This window comes from Stegostoma tigrinum, chromosome 19 (genome assembly GCF_030684315.1).
Source record: "Stegostoma tigrinum isolate sSteTig4 chromosome 19, sSteTig4.hap1, whole genome shotgun sequence".
NCBI classification, from domain to species: Eukaryota; Metazoa; Chordata; class Chondrichthyes; order Orectolobiformes; family Stegostomatidae; genus Stegostoma; species Stegostoma tigrinum.
In genome coordinates, this window is record NC_081372.1 from 50,097,004 (window position 1) to 50,114,722 (window position 17,719).

Below are 17,719 nucleotides of genomic sequence, written 5' to 3' on the forward strand. Positions count from 1 at the left end.
CTCATTTTTTTTTCTTCACAGATGCTGCCAGACCTGCTGAGCTTTTCCTGCAACTTTGTTTTTGTTCCCTTTACAGCATCCACAGTTCTTTTGGTTTTTATTTAGGATCATGTGAGAGACATACCTGAGGCTACGTCCTCCCAACACTCTTTGAAGTAATGCTGAACCAATTCTTATAACCTGTAATCTGTTGCAGATTTGAAGTGAACTACATCTTGTTTACTCTACAAGACTTCTGTTTGCACCTGAAGGTAGCTACTCTCACACACAGAAAATCAGTAAAGCTCCAAAGGGACAATAGACTTAGAAAATATGCTCAGCAGTGCATTCAACCTTTCTGGCATTGTAATGAAGACTAAACTTCAAAAGTCCTTACTTGGCCTGTGAGGAGCTTTTGAACATCTTGAGGTTATAAACGTAACTATAGTAATGGAAGTTCTTTCTTTTTTACCTACCACATGTGATATCAATGAATCCCAGAAATATCTCCTTAACCTATCACAATTGGAAATCTGGATGGTAACTTGAATGAAGGAAGATTTACCTCCCCAGTATCTACTGCAATCTCTGTATTTGATACATAGCAATGATTGGTGTTTCTTTATTTTATAACAGATCAAGTATTTGCAAAAGCAGAGAATGAGATAGTGTGTGTTTACTAGTACATAAAATGTACTAGTATTGTTGATTGTGTACAGCGCCAGCTCCTACAGACAATGCAATGTCAATTGTATTGCAAAGCCTAGAGACTGCTGAAAAAGAAGTTTTGAAATTGACAATCTGCATGAACTTGCATTTTAAAAAATGAGTGAGCTCTTAGTCAGTAATGGACAATAAGCTGGTACAATTGAAACCACATCCTCTGATGATGATGGTGATGATTTATCTCTTGTAATGTACTCTGCTTTATTTCATTTTATAAAAATAAGTCTGTCATTTCTCAATTATGGATAAGAAAAGGAAGAGAGTTTTCTCTTAAATAGTGCTTTTCATGGCCTCAGGACCTCCCAAAGCACTTTAGTGTTAATTAAATCCCTTTTGAAGGATAGTCAGTCTTGTCATAAGGGGAATGAAAGTTAACTTGAGCACTATCATGCTGGGATTTCCCCTCCCTAGTGTGATGTGAACAGTAGTGAAAAAGTTGGGAAAAGAAGAGAGTTAAAGTATCACAAAACTCACAATTAAGAGGTTTAGGATTCTCCTGTTAAGCCTTAAAATGGCAACTTCAGGAATTTGTCCTTGAATGGCAATTACCTTATTTACATGTATTTGCATCTCATTAATACTTCAAATCATCTCATTTAAACATATCTTTCAATACATCACTTCCTCCTTGAGAAACTAGATGGTGCAAATTTCCTCACTTGTAAATCAGAATCCAAATAATTCTTCAAGAGCCCTGAATGGTCCAGGAGATCATCCTCCCAACACTTCATTTATGCGTGTCAACATCTGCAAACCACCAGCACAGCGACATCATTGTCTCTACTCTCAGAAAGAGCTTCAACATTGTACTTTGGAGCTCAAAGACATCTATGACTTGCATTTATCTACCAGGCCACTTTGCATGCAGGGGCACACCTCATGCATCTGCACAAGACCCATCTTATGGCTCCTAGCTTGCTTCCTTAACATCCACTGTTGTTACACTTACCTGGAGGCAGCCAGCCTCTGTCTACTTCTACTCTCTTCGCTTTCTTATCCATAATTGAGAAATGACAGACTTATTTTTATAAAATGAAACAAAGCAGAGTGCATTACCAGAGATAAATCATCACCATCATCATCAGAGGATATGGTTTCAATTGTACCAGCTTATTGTCCATTACTGACCAAGAACTCACTCATTTTTTAAAATGCAGCAAGTTCATGCAGATTGTCAATTTCAAAATTTCTTTTTCAGCAGTCTCTAGGCTTTGCAATACAATTGATGTTGCATTGTCTGTAGGAGCTGGTGCTGTACACATCAACAATACTAGTACATTTTATTTTGATTTGTCATAAACACACACTATCTCATTCTCTGCTTTGTTAATATCCACTCATTGACTTTAGCACTGGCCAACATACTATCAGCCTCTTGTGTGGGTCATTTTGCTTTTTAGCAAACAGGCTCTTCTATGCTCAGTTATAAGTTGCCAGCCTCTGTAGCTTATATTGCTTTTTAGCATACAAGTAGAAGTAGCTTGTAATGGTAGAGACCACTGGACAGTCCATGCTGTGCACTTGTTGCTGTACTGTGCCAAGTCAACACCAAATGTGCCAGTGGCCTATTCTACAAAAGCCATAGTATGTGATTCAAGTAAACAACCACGTGTGGGAGTCAAAAAGAAGCAGCAATTAATGGGGTGAAGATGAGCAACAGCAAGTCCAGGGATACTGCCATCATCAGTCAAGGAATTCATCTACTTTCATTTCATGGGTTGGCCATTGTCAATTAGGTGCTTGATTCTACCAGAGTCCAGGGATTTGTGACTTTGCAGCCTTGGGATTAGACCATAGGTGGGTGAGCCTTGGTGTTGTGGAGACACAAGGGAGTGGGTAATGCATTGTCAGAGTTGTCCTGCAAAGTCATTCCAAGGGGGAGGTGTGTTGTAGGGTGGGGGTATTTGAGCCACAATCATTCCTGAGAGTTTGCTGAATAATGGTCAGGTAGCTGATTGGGACCAACTCTGTAGGGTCCTGTAGAAAGAAGACAACTCCAGTCTGGGGATGGGCCTCATTGCATTCTGAGAAAATGGTGATGGGGCAATTCTCAATATCTAGGTTGCACCTCATAATGAACAGGGTAGACTGGGAGTGTTGGGTGGCAAATGGGGGGACAGGGGTGTTCTCGTATGTCATGGTAACTCTGGCATCTATTTGGGAAGATACAAGGGAATTGGAATTTCCAAAGAAGTGGGGTCTGGGGGTGAAGAGGGCAAATTAATTGTATTATGAAGGAGTTCAACAGAGAGAGGATGAAGCTGAAATGTGATCAGGGCTACACCGACAGCAATACATTAGGAGGCTTGAAAAATGGGGGTTTTGGAGTGGAATTCTTACATTATGGATGGAGTCTGGGACTCACTCAAGACTTGAAGTTGGAAGTATGGAATGCCAGATTAAAGGTCAACTGTGCTATTTCTGTTCAAAATGGCTGATACCAAATGCAAGGTGGTTGGTGTAAGTTACTGTTTCTTTCTTCTGGTGAAAGCAATTCTCATGAAATTTGATGATTACACAAGTAGAGCTCTGAAAAGACTGACTGAAAAATTAATGAGGTGAAGAGCTGAAGATTGCATGAGAAAAGTCTTTCTGAGCCAAGGCAGACAATGCACCATGGATCACACTCAATAGAACACTTCAGCTGCCAGTAGCAAAACTCTGGCCAATGTTCTCACAAGCAACAACGTGATAAATAACTAGATGTTAAATAAATAACTTAGACATTGTTGTGGAGTTATTATTGACCAGGAAACTAAAGAGAGCCATCCTGGTTTTCTTTAAAATAATGCTCTGTTAAGTTTTATGCACAGGTAACAAGGCAGACAGACCTGCAGTTTAATGCTTGTTGGAAGTTGACGGGATCAGGTCAGACACTGAGTTTCCACTTGAAATATTTTAATCTTCTTTGATATGATGGATGGAATTGGAAACAGCAAACTAACACAAACATAACCATTTACTACCTTGTGGTTAGATGGAAATGCCAACCTTGAATTAAGTTCCCTTTTCATGACCAAAAGCATCCTTATCAATTTGATCTCTTCAGAAAATAGTCGGAATGCATTTTATTTATGCTTTAATTCAGGTGGTCATTCAATGGAATAACTTAGGGCAGACTGCTGCACAAAATAAGATGGTCACTGTCCTCACTTGCTCCAATTCTCACTGCCCTTCAAATCCTGACTGAAAATCTGTGCCCTTACTAACTACAGTAGTTTTACACCAAAGCAAACCCATTAGGCAATCTATAATGGATGGGAATTTGGGCCATGTACAATTTTAAATAGGTTAATGATTGTGCAGAATTGTTTGGCTCACAGTCTGTTTCACATCGACAAGCAGCCTTTGTTCTCTATCAGAGTAATTTTAGAAATCATGAACGTAATGGACTTTAGAAGATGATGGTAAAATTTGGTATTGCAAATCAACAAAGAATACACAATTAACATTCCTCAGTTTTCTCATGCTGTTCTCAATAGAGACAAATTAAAGCTGTTCATATGTTCCTACACCCAGTTGCTCTTACAATAACTGAAGTTTGTGCCTCCGTTTATATTATGGTATTTGGCTAACTCAACTCATCATGTTTTTTCAAGTCACTTCATACCCTCTTAATCATTGCCAGAGGACCATTTGTTATCACTTATCTTCCTGTTCTCAGCATGATACCTCTTGTTAAGGATCATTCGTTAGCATTTTCCTATTTCCTGTAAGGATGCTGACTGCAGCATCATCATTCAAAAATATAACATTTGTTTTCATGTGATGTTGAAGAGGAAACACGGGCTGAAGGTGAAGCAATAGCTTGCATAGACAGTAGAGTCAAGGACTGATTTTATTTTGGGTGGAATGATGATAGCGGATTTAAAAGAGAGAAGGACAACAGCTGAAGAGAGAATATCATCTAACATGGGAACCAGGAGGGGAAGTTAGAAGGAATAGATTGAGGGAAAAGAAGGTGACTCCTGGACAAGATGTGTTCAAAAAGGGTACGAGAAGGGATGGGAGAAAAACTAGAGGAAACCAAAGGGAGCATGAAGAAAAGTTGCCCCTTTGGGAAAATCAAATGAGTTAGTGGGTTAATCAACTCCTCCACTGCTACTAATTTATCAAACTGCTTATACAGCAACTAAGAAGATATATCCTCCAATTAAATGTTGGGAAGACTGAAGACAATTTTATGATACATTTCCTAGTTTCCAACTTCTTTCCTCTCTCTATTTTAAGATTAACAATTTACAATCTTACGTCACAGTTTACCGCAAAATGAAATTCTGACCTTCCATTTGTACCATTTCATCACCAAAATATATAGCTCGTGAAATACCAATGGGGCCAGGAAGGGTGATGCATTAGGAATTCATACAATTAGCTAGATACTGTGTTACCAGTGTATACAAAACTCTTGTTCACAGCTCAATAACAAAGTAGCGAAAATGTGTTCAACAGTATGCATCATGTTTCATCCCATTCATGAAGGACTGTATGAGACATACTTAAACCAAGAACCATCCTTAACATTACTTGCTTTACCTCCATGTAACAGTAGCTTGGATTTATATACTGTATGGTTCCTTGAGCACCTATAAAATTTTGAAATGGAAATTTGGTAATTTCCTCCATTGGTCCCTATTTTTGATCTTTTCCTAACCAGCTGAAACCTAAATGTATCAACTATTGTTCATTCTGCAGTAATTTAATAGAAAGCAATGAATTTGGGGTGTTAAAAAAACAACTTTCAAGAGAGAATTTTGATGCACAATAAATAATGGTCTAAGAAGGATGCTCATATCCTGTGAATGATACATTTTTAAAAAATGAGTTGTTTATAATTTGTCAGGTATAAATTGTAGAAAGTATAATCAGAAAATCTATTCCATACTCATGCTTTTTAAGCATTCCATTGTATATGGAATTTTGCAAGTATTCATTCAAATGAACTTTGGTGTCAAAAAGCTGGCATGGAAGCTGAGAAATTATGCTAGGCGTTATTTTAAATATTATTTCATTTGTTCTGGCTCCCTTGGGAGTCTTTGTCATAAAATGGGTAGAAGAATTTTAGCGCCAAAATAAAGCTGACTGAAAACTAAAGTGCAATGTAACATTGATTGGCAATGGAACATATGAAGGCCTTTCAGTCTAGTTTTCTAAAAGCGTTCCACAGTTGCATTCTCTGGCAGCTGGCCACAGGGAGAATTCTGCTGTTGCTACTAAAGTATCTTCTCTTGGTGACAGAAGTCCAGCAGTTCGATGTGTGGCATTAGATGCCCTTTCGAAGGATTTCTTTATCAATTCAATGAGTTTCAGACACACACCCACCGATTGGATGAAATAATTTCGCCTTGAATTCATTTTAAAAATCCTTCCTCCTACTTTAAATCTGTACATCAGATTATAGATGCCTAAGCAAAGAAGCCCTTCCCATTTATTCTACCTGCACCCCTTAGAATTGTATACTCTTCCGTTAAGTCTCATCTCAGCTTTCTTGGTTCCAATCAAAGCAATTTTGACCAAAGGAATCCTTGTTTTGTAACTAAAATTCTCCAGTCAAGTGATGCCAGGTTAAATTCCTCTGTCTCCTTTCTATTGTAATCACAACCTTCCTATTGTGCAGCAACCAGAACTGCATGTAGGACTTCAGTTGTGGCCAAACCAGTCCTTTCTGTAGTGTGAGGAATTTATTTTTTTCTGGTATGTCTTTTGTGCTGTAGGAGCCAGCAATTAGCAAACAATGTAACATGCAGAGAATCGCTCTTTCCAAAGAGGAGCAATATTTGACTGTTCCAAAATATTGGTAATATTCAAAACTGCCTCTTAAATAACTCCACAGAGGCCAGTCTCTCATTATCAAGCCAGCCTTTACTTATACATGAACAGGTGACTTTAGCACTGCTGCTTCAGAGTCAGCTCTCAGATCGAGCAGTACCTCTGAGCCTCCCCTTTTTATCTGTCAGCCAATGCTCTCTGATTGGACCAGATTAATAGCCCAAATCAGGGAACTCATATTCTTTGAGGTCCAGCTGACTGCCCTCGTCACAATCACCACAGCCTCGGAACAAGGGCAGGGCGTAATGCTAGCATTTCAGTGGGTTATTAGACTGTGTTTAGTGGTCACTGAAAAGCAGCTCTGGGATCATAATCAGTTGAAGAAGCCAGGCATATAGATACAGAAACAGGCCCCATTCTGATAAGACCTGTTCAGTGATGTTGCTAAGATGGTGACTTACTGCTGTTTGACTTTGTGCAGTCAGAACTCTGGGACAGGTTTAAGGAGTCAATAGGCACAGCTGAGCATTGTAGACAGGGTTCAGAGAAAAAAAAAGTCCTGGGAACTGTGTGTGCCATTAAACTGGTGCAGTATAGCTGTAAGCCAAAGTGAAGGAAACCCACAAGCAAGATTGGAGATCAGGAAAAAAAGTCTCCTGGGCAGTGCTAGCCAGGCAGAGCAATCGGCTTGTAAAAAAGGTGCAGTTGTGCCGGTGAGCAAATGTTGGAGTGCAGTTTCCAGGATCTGATGGAACATAGTCCCAGGAAAGGAAATTGAAACACCAGATTGTGGGCAGTCACTGAGGCAGTCCATGCCAGCATGGCATTTGAGGGAGTTTCACAAACATATCATCTACTATGAACAATGAAAATCCTCTGTGAAGCTTTAATGAGATTTGATGATCCACAGAGTTACTGGGGAAGGGTGGATGAGTTGGGTTGACAAATGTATTGGCCATGGTCAAGAGCTGTGTCAATGGGCTGAGTGGCCTAACTCTGTTCCTACACCTCATAGTCTTAAAAACATTAAAGGACTCCACTTACATTGCCTTTTCAGGAAGACAGTTCCAAAGACTCAGCATCCTCTGAGGGGATAAAGTTCCTCTCACCTCAGTTTTAAATAGAAGAACCCCCAATTTTTAAGAGTTGATTATCATTCTAGAATCTCTCTTCAAGAGGAAAAATCCTCTCTGTACCCATTCGGTCAAGACCCCTCAAGATCTTGTACATTTTGATTCAGTTGCCTCTGACTGTTCTAAATTCCAGCTGACACAAGGTCAGCCTGTCTAACCTTTTTTCACGAGACAATTTGCTCATTCCAGGTATCAGTCAGGTAAACGTTTTCTGAATTGCTTCCAATGCATTTCTATCCTTCATTAAACAGGTAGAACGATATTGTGCACTGTGGTTCAGATGTGGTCTCTCTGGTGCCCTGCATAACTGTAGCATAACCTCTCTACTTTTGTATTCAATCCCCTTCACAATTGACAACTGCTTATCTAATTTCTTACTGGACCTACTCACCGACCATTTGTACATCATCCAGTCAGACACCCAGACCCCGCTGCCTCTCAAGAGCTCTGCAGTCTCTCTCAATCCACACTGGCTCACACTGGTACCATGGACAATCCGAGCTCAAAATCTCTTGCCTTTCAGGAAAAGTTAGATGTATTCTGCAAAGTGTAACATTAGCTCAATAATCTGGCAGCCACGCCATCATTTTTAGTTCCCTTGTCTTCGTTTTAATTTTCACACAATTTTGGTGGGGTCTGCCCTCTGAAGTAACTGATAGAGTCTGACATATTTGAATCAAATTCCAATACCTGTGTTAGTTGATTGCTGAATGTGGCCTGGCGGAAGTCATCTGCAACTGTCTAATGTACAGCAGGAATATGGAAGGGCAGCCTGTCGCTGTCACTCACAGTGCAAGTAGAATCTCACCAAATGGATGACACCAAAATTGGTGGTATAGTGGACGGAGAAAAGGATCATTTAAACGTACAATGGAATCATGATCAACTGGGTGAGTGGGCCAAGGAATGGCAGATGGAGTTCAATTCAGGTAAATGTGAGGTGTTACATTTTGGTAAGACAAACCAGGACAGGATTTATACAGTTAATGGTAGGACTTTGCGGAGTGTTGTCAAACAGAGAGAAATAGGGGTGCAGGTACATAGTTCCTTGAAAGTGGCTTCACAGGTAGACAGGATGGTGAAGCAACGTTACAAGACATTGATGAGGTCACTTTTGGATTACTGTGTATAATTCTGGTTGCCCTGCTCTCGGAAGAATGTTATTAAACTGGAACAGATGTAAAAATATTTACAAGGATGTTACTGAGACTGGAAAGTTTGAATTATATGGAGAGGCTGGGTAGGCTGGGACTTTTTCCCTAGAGCACAGGAGGCTGAGTGGTGACCTCTAGATGTTTATAAAATCTTGAGGGGCATAGATAGGGTGAATAGCAAAGGTCTTTATCTTAGGGTAGGGGATTTCAAAACTAGAGGACATATGTTTGAGGTGAGAGGGGAAAGATTTAAAAGAGACCTGAGGAGCATCTTTTTCACAAAGAGGGTGGTGCATGAATGGAACAGGCTGCCTGAGGAAGTGGTCGAGGTGGGTAAAATTATAAATTTAAAAGGCATTTAGATGTGTATATGAATAGGAAGTGTGAGATTTATCAAAACATCCGTGCTCACAATCACAGAACTACTGGAGACAAAGTCGTGGAAACAAGTTCTTTTATTGCGAGTCTGCAGAGTCGGGTGCCCCCGGAGAACCGGAGAGACCCTGACACAGAGTTTGCAGTCTTCTTTTATACATCCCATTCATTATGTATTCAGGTTCCAATGTTTGTATTCCCTCGGGCCTCCCTAAGTGGGTGTACCCATCTGTAGTTCAGCTCTGGCTTTTACTATTCTCTACTATGCATGTGCCATAGCTGCCTGTGGCCACATACTCCTCACCTTTTCACCTGCTTAGCCCCAAGTGTTTCCTGGATCCGGTTTTAGCTGGTTCTTAATCGCTCCTTATTGTTATCTTCTGCTCACTCAAGCTGATCCCCCTTACTGTGCACTGCCGCCTCATCACTTCTCCTTATTGCTATCACATCTGTGACTAAATTCCTGTCCAAGTGTTAACTGTTGTGCCGAGGTTCATGTGCTAGTGTTGACTGTAGTTTAACCACTGTCCTGTAGCACTCCATTTCTCTCAATTCTACCCTTTTTTTTGCCACGCATTATTGGTTAAACTACACCTCAGTGTTCCCTTCCCATTCCTTCAGTTGTTTTCTAAGTTGGCCAACATGTATTTAATCTCTCTCCGTTGGGTATCGTCATTATGCTCGCTGTCCAGGGTTTTCATCATAAATAATGCTGTTCTCGTGTCGGTCAGGGAAGCCGGCATCATACGGGCCAATAGACATTTCAGGATGTTCAGGCCTATTATTAGTCCTACCACTATGATTAGGCCATAAATCACTAGGTTCATCAACCAATTACCCATCCAGTCAAGCCCCAACTGCCCCATTCCCACCCTGCCTCCTTGTGATACCTATTCCCCGCTTCTCGTATTTTATCAATGTGACCCCGAATATGTTGGGAGAGGTTAGTAATGTTTTGCGACATGTTGGGGACATAGGCACAACATTCATTTCCTATCAGAGTGCAGGTCCCCCCTTTCTCAGCGAGTATAAAATCCAAGGCCGTTCAGTTTTGGACGGCCACTGATCTGAGGGCAATCATTTCAGTAGTGAGGGCCCACACCTGGGTCTGCGTCTCATTTAGAGCTATGGCCATGCCATTGGCCAGTTCCTCCAAGGAAGCAGCTAACTGTTGAATTTCTACTCCTGCCCGAGCCGTCCCATAAGGAGGAAAGAGGGTCCAGAACAAGCAGTCAGTCTCTGTCACCTTTCTGGGTTTGCGCCTCTTCTTCCCCCGTTCCTTTCTAGTCCATGGGACTTGTTTCGGGATGTGTACATGAGGGACTAGGTAGGCTAGGGAACAACAACCACGCCACCCCTTCTGTTCAGGTGGCAAGGTCCGCTCTATGCCAGATCCCTGGTCTCCCTGATGTTCATGTTGTTCCCCAGGCAGGTATGGGTATGCTCTGGTGTCACATACCCAATATGTCCCGTTTAATGGTATGGGCAGGCTATATTCATGGGCCACTTGGTACACTTTACAGGACGAGTTCCCCAATTGGAACGGGGTGCTCACATTCCAGTTACAGAAACACGTTGAGTTAACCTGTCCCCGAGGTGGCGTAACTCTGAGACCGTGAATTGCCCCTTGGGTCCGTGGGGCCGGTCGGGGAAACCATCCCTTGAAACTTTAATTCCCCTTGCTCCCTTTCCACCTACCCCAACGCGGCCACCAATTCCCGTAACTGGAATTCCATGTACCCCCGCCCGACTCCCACGTATCGCTTACAGAGGTGTTGAACTGCAGCCCCTCGCCTACTTCCTCCCTAGTCATAGGCAGAATGGTAAGAGGGATTCCGGACTCCCCATGTTGTGGGATGGCTGCACATACCCAACAATTGGTCTGTCCCTTCTGTCTAGCATAGTTCGCACAGAGTGTAGTAAAATAATTAAACACGCTTCCGCAAACCGCAAGGTACAGTATAGTAACCAGACTGTGATATACAATTTTGAACTGGTTACTGTCCTTCATCGTCCTTTTCGCTTCATCCGTAATGTCAACGGATTGTCTCCCGCTCGGACTTCCCATTCTCCTTCGGTTGATGGGTCCACTGGTCCCTTTACCCGTGCCGCGTGCGTCCACCCTCTTTCTTTTGTTCGAATCGCTGTTTCCGTTGTCAGCAACGCTAGATATGGGCCAGACCGCTGCGGCCGTAACTTCTCCTCTTTCCACGACTTGACAAGGACCCAATCTCCTGCCTTTATCGGGTGGATGGGGAAATCCAGAGGAGGGCTCTGTGCCAGCAAGCCTTTGGTTTTAAGCTCTGTAAGTGAACGAGAGATTGCCCGTAAATAGTTCCTTAGAAACGCATCATTACTTTCAAAGGTGGGGACCCCTTCCTCCCCTCCTAGACAGGGGAGTCCAAACAACATTTCATACAGCGACACCCCTATATCCTTCCGGGGAGCAGTACGTATTCTGAGCAGAGCTAGCGGTAAACACTTAGTCCAGGGGAGTTTTGTTTCCTCTACCAGCTTCCTTATGTGTGCCTTTAAGGTGGCGTTCATTCGCTCTACCATTCCCGAACTTTGTGGGTGCCAGGGGGTGTGCAACTTCCAGGTAATCCCCAATGTACCACAAATCAATTTACGCACCTTTGCCGCAAAGTGTGTTCCCCTATCTGAATCAATGGATTCTACTATTCTGTACCTGGGGAGTATCTGTTCTAAGAGGATCTTAGCCACCACCTAGGCGGTTGCACTAGCGACAGGAAAGGCCTCCACCCATCGGGTATAGTGGTCTACTATCACCAGTATATACCCCCACCTCTGGGCTCTAGGGAGTTCAGTGAAGTCCATCTGTATTCGTTGAAATGGTCGTACTGCCAATGGCTGTCCCCCTTTTGGCGGTGCCCTCATCACCTTTTTATTCACTTTCTGGCAGACTATACACCCCGACACCGCTTGTTTCGCCAAGGTATATATGCCGGAACTTGCGTAAGTTCGTAAAAGGGTGTCACATAGCGCCTGGGTTCCCCAATGGGACTGGGAGTGCAATTCCTGCAGCACTCGCCTGGTTACCTCCTGGTTTAGTATTTGTCTACCATCCGGAAGCCACCACTTCCCGTCCGCTGTTTGCCTGACTCCCAGCTCCTTTTTCATCCTCTCCTTATCGGAGTCTGAGAATAGCGGTACCGTCTTTACCCCTTCCCCCAACGGGATCAGGGACACCATTCGCACCGTCGCGGATTGGGCAGCCTTTCGGGCGTTCTCGTCGGCCATTCGGTTCCCTCTGGCCTCCAGTGAATTTCCCTTTTGATGTCCTGGAACATGTACTACCGCTATTCTTTCAGGTTTCTTGAGCGCGTCCAAGGTCTTTTTAATCAATTGTTCATGGGCCAGCTCCCTCCCCCTTTGTCGTTATCATCCCCTGCTCTTTCCAGATTTTGCCAAATGTATGCACTATTCCAAATGCATACTTTGAATCAGTGTAGATCGTGCCTTCCCGGTTGTCCAACAACTCCAATGCTCTCATCAGGGCGTACAATTCACAGGACTGTGCCGACCAGTTCCCGGGTAGTCGCCCCGATTCTACTGCGGTTCCCGCAATCCCATCGATTATCGCGTATCCGCTGTACCTCTTTCCTTCCATGCAGTACGATGATCCGTCTATGAACCATCCGCACCCTCCTGTGAGGGGTTCCTCATCCAGATCGTTTCGGCTCTTAGTTTGTAAGTCAATGATGTCGCAACAGTTATGTTGCCAGTCTCCAGACTCTTCATCTGCCGCAGGCGGGTATAAAAATTGTGAGGGGTTCGCGTTTTTATCCGTGACTATGGTCAAGTCGTCCCTTTCCAACAAGATCATTTTGTATTTTAATATTCTCGAATCTGTCAGCACCTATGGGATTTCTGGGTCAGGATTGTCCTGACTGTGTGGGGAGTACATACCACTAGTTTTCCACCGAAGGTGAGCTTCCGACTTTCCTCAACCAAGATAGCTGTGGCTGCTATCGCCTGGACACGTATGGGCCAGCCTCGGAACACCAGATCTAGTACTTTCGAGAGGAAGGCCACCGGTTGTTTCTGCTCCCCTCGTGTTTGAGTCAACACCCCCAAGGCCACTCCATCATCAACATTCACAAATAAGTAAAAAGGCTTGTTAACTGAGGGCAGAGCCAGTACTGGAGCGCTCACCAAGCTGTCCTTTAAGTGGCCGAATTTTTGCTGTTCCTCAGTACTCCAGGCTAACTCCGTCTCTTCGCTAGCTAGTTTGTCATAGAGGAACTTGACCCGCCGGGCATATTCATTTATCCAGAGCCGACAACATCCAACAAGTCCCAGGAACTTCCTTATTTCCCTCCGGTTGCTAGGCAGGGGTACGCCGACAATTCCTGCAGTCCTCGCCGGGCTTATTCTCTTTTTCCCGTGGCTAATCAGGTGTCCCAGGTATTTCACTTCTTGGGCGACAAATTGGAGCTTACTTTCGGACACCCGCAGACCCTTTGTTCCGAGGAACTTTAGTAACTGTATAGTGGATTCCCGGACGTTGTCCTGTTCTTCCCCGGACAGTAAGAGATCGTCTACATACTGTATCAGTTGGGTTCCCGGGGCCCCAGAGTATGTTTCCAGTACTTGTTCCAGTACCTGCCCGAACAGGTTAGGTGATTCCGTAAATCCTTGCGGAAGAACAGCCCACCGATATTGCTGCTTCCTTCCAGTGCGGGGATCCTCCCACTCAAAGGCGAACTGATCCCGGCTTTCTTCAGCCGGGGGCAGCTCCAAAAGGCATCTTTTAAGTCGACTACACTGAACCACGCATGCTCTGGGGGTATCCGGTTCAGAATAGTATAGGGGTTCGGGACTACTTGATGTCGGGTCTGAACTATCTTATTTAGTTCCCACAGGTCCTGAACAAGATGGAACGTCCCGTCCGGCTTCCGCACAGGCAACACTGGGGTGTTGAAGGGGGACATACATCCTTCCAGCATTCCATCCCGCAGAAGACCCTCAATAACCGGCTGGAGCCCCTTTTGCCCTTCGAGAGAGATGGGATACTGTCTCACTCATACTGGGCCATATCCTTCCTTCAGGGTTATTCGGAGGGGAGGTCTCTGTAAACCCCCTCTGTTGCCCTCTCCAGACCATACCTAGTCCCCGATCTCTCGTTCGTCCTCCTCCCTCAGGGTACATAACTGAGCCACAATGTATCCTCCAACAGTAGCAGTCCCTACCCCCAGGTGTACTTGTAAATCTCTCCCCGTAAGGTTTACCCCTGCCTGTGGGACTAGGATCAGGTCCTCAGTAACTTCCCGGTCTTGGTATGTCACTTTCACGTTCTCAATTACGACTGTTTCAATTATTTTCCTGCCTACTCCACATACTTTCACTTTATTTTCTCCCAACGATGTTCCGCGTGGAGTATGGACCACGCTCGACCTTTCAGCTCCAGAGTCCACCATAAATACCATCTCCTCTCCTTGGGGTCCTATCTTTAAATTTACCAGGGGTTCCCCTCTACCGCCCATGGACCCCGTAGTGGACGGGGACCCCCGACCCACCCTAATCGTCCTCCTCCGTCAACACATAAGAACGGGTCTCTTTCCGCAGTTTGGGGCATTCTCTTTTAAAGTGTCCTTTTTCGTTACAATAGTAACACCTAGAGGGTCCTGTCCTCCAGCCTTGCTCTCTCTCTCTTCTATCACTCCGTCCTCTCCCTCCTTCCCTCCGTTCGCCCTCCACCTTGCCCCACTCTTCTTGTCTCAGGGCCTCCCGCCCTCTCTCTCTTTCCCATTTCCTCCCGACGGCATGCTCTACCGCCTGCATCATCATCTTAGCCTTTCCCTTTTGCTTCTCGTCCTCCCGCCTCACATAAACCTTCTGGGCCTCCTTGAGTGATTGATCAAGCGACTTTTCGTTCCAGTCTTCCAATTTTTCCAACTTCCTTTTTAATATCCGGCCAGGATTTGGTAACGAAATTCACCCGCAGCAGTTGTTGTCCCGGCTCAGAGTTTGGGTCTACGCCCGAGTATTGTTGTATATTTTTCCGTAGTCTCTGTAAGAAGACAGCCGGAGCTTCCTCTTTCATCTGTCTATTCTCGAAGGCTCGCTCGAAATTCTGATCCTTCGTTACCGCGTCTTTTATTCCTTTTACTATGAGCTCCCGAAGATCCTGCATATTTCGCCTCCCCCCTTCCTGTTGCTTATCCCAATTGGATCGCACCACGGGGAACTTCGCCTCAGGTAATACCCCAAGGTGTCCCTGCTGGGGCGGGTGGTCCCTTTCCCATATCCTCATTCCAGCTTGCCGGATCATCTGCCTTTCCTCCGAGGTGAACAGGGTCCCCATTATAGCTTGCATCTTGTCCCAGGTGTAAATATTAGGCCCCAGAAACTGATCAAATTGTTCAGCCAACCCTAAGGGGTCCTCTAAAAGATTCTTCATCTCCTTCTTAAAATTCCTGACTTCCATGCTAGTGAGGGGAACGTTTACGAATCCCAAGTAGCCGTTTCCCACCGGGACCTCTCGGAGTGGATTCATTGCGATTGTGATAGGGTTCTGGGTGCCTTCCATTCACAGTTCCACTTCAGTTCTCCTTATCCTCCTCTGTCCACTGCCTTCTTTCCGAAGCCTCTCATCAGGAAGCTCTTCAGAGACGTTCCCTTTTGACTGATCATCCCCATCCTCCCTTAGGTCGTATTCCCCCTCATTGCTAGGTAGGTTCGGATGTACGTCCCCCGCCGCTTCCACACCCGCGGCCCCCGGACCATGATGGGCTGCCTGGTAGGGTGGAGGCAGGTGATCAAGGGGGTTCCACGTGGGACTGCTTGAGTTCTCCTCTTTGTTTTCATCCATTTTAAATAACTTTGCTGTCGGTGTCCAGCCCCTTGCATAGTCCTGCTCCTCCAGATTAGGAGGAAACCTTTGACTCACAAAGACATTCAAGTTCTGACAAACCCAATCCTCGTCAGACCCCAAGCGTGGCCACCATACTGAGGGTCTGCGGATCGGGGTTTTCGGCCATTCAAAATAACAGTATTTTATCATAACTTCCTTACTTTTTCCCTTCGTCCGCCCCGTGTCCCAATTCCTTAGCTGCCGCCCGAATGGACTATCAGGCGGGATCATGGGGCGCTCTCCCTTAAAGTCCTTCTCTTCCTCCCCCCCTCGGGGTTTCGTGCACGTGTTTCCCATGTCTACTTCCTCCCTGGAGTCTTCGCCGACTTCCCACAGCCCTCAACCCACGGACTATCGGGTGAGCTGCCCCAGACGCACCTTGTCCTTCCCGCGCCTGTTTCCCCTGGGTCTTGTTACCCAGACCCTGCCGACCGCTCTTCAGCAGACGTTCCCCCGATCGCCTGAGTAGTACTTAATAGCCATTTTTTCTTACCCGGGTCTTGTGCACAAGGATTGCTCGATCGCAGCGCGCTACCGATGTCCTACCACCACTTGTTTCCAGAGTCTCCTGTCCGGATATCACTCGCTCAGACCACCCGTCGGGCCAGGACTTCAGGGACGACTGAACTCAGCGGGGTGCACCTCCCCCTCTTCCTAGACCCGCCGTCGGACGTCTTGGAGTGGCGAGCCCGGACAAGCCCCCAAATTTGTGAGATTTATCAAAACACCCATGCTCACAATCACAGAACTACTGGAGACAAAGTTGTGGAAACAAGTTCTTTTATTGCGAGTCTGCAGACTTGGGTGCCCCCGGAGAAACGGAGAGACCCTGATGCAGAGTTTGCAGTCTTCTTTTATACATCCCATTCATTATGTATTCAGGCGCCAATGTTTGTATTCCCTCGGGCCTCCCTAATTGGGCGTCCCCATCTGTAGTTCAGCTCTGGCTTTTACTATTCTCTATTACGCATGTGCCATAGCTGCCTGTGGCCACATACTCCTCACCTGTCACCTAGTTAGCCCCAAGTGTTTCCCGGATCCGGTTTTAGCTGGTTCTTAATCGCTCCTTATTGTTATCTTCTGCTCACTCAAGCTGATCCCCCTTACTGTGCACTGCCGCCTCACCACTTCTCCTTATTGCTATCACATCTGTGACTAAATTCCTGTCCAAGAGTTAACTGTTGTGCCTAAGTTCATGTGCTAGTGTTAACTGTAGTTTAACCACTGTCCTGTAGCACTCCATTTCTCTCAGAAGGGTTTAGAGGCATATGGGCCAAATGCTGGCAAATGGGACTACATTTATTTCGGATATCTGGTAGGTGTGGACGAGCTGGACCAAAGGGTCTGTTTCCATGCTGTACAGCTCTGTGACTAATATCAGAGGTGCACTGAATAGAAATCCTGAAGATCTGCCTCGTTTACATTTGTAATATGACATGTCCTGTGGGATGTTTGATCATAGTTTGTCTGTGGCCCAAAATAGGATCTTGAGTTGAAATTTTGGGATGGTAAGTTCTGAGACAGCAATGGCTGACACCCCTTTTCATCCTGCTGTCATCGGTATGTAACTGTTAGCTACAGCACTCACTGAAGGGGCACTATAACTGTCCAGCCTTAAAATGGGGTCGCACTGGGGGAAAGAAAACTTGGGAAGTAGTTATCTTGATGGTAGGCATTTTGTGTCAATGTACAACCTGTAAAAAATT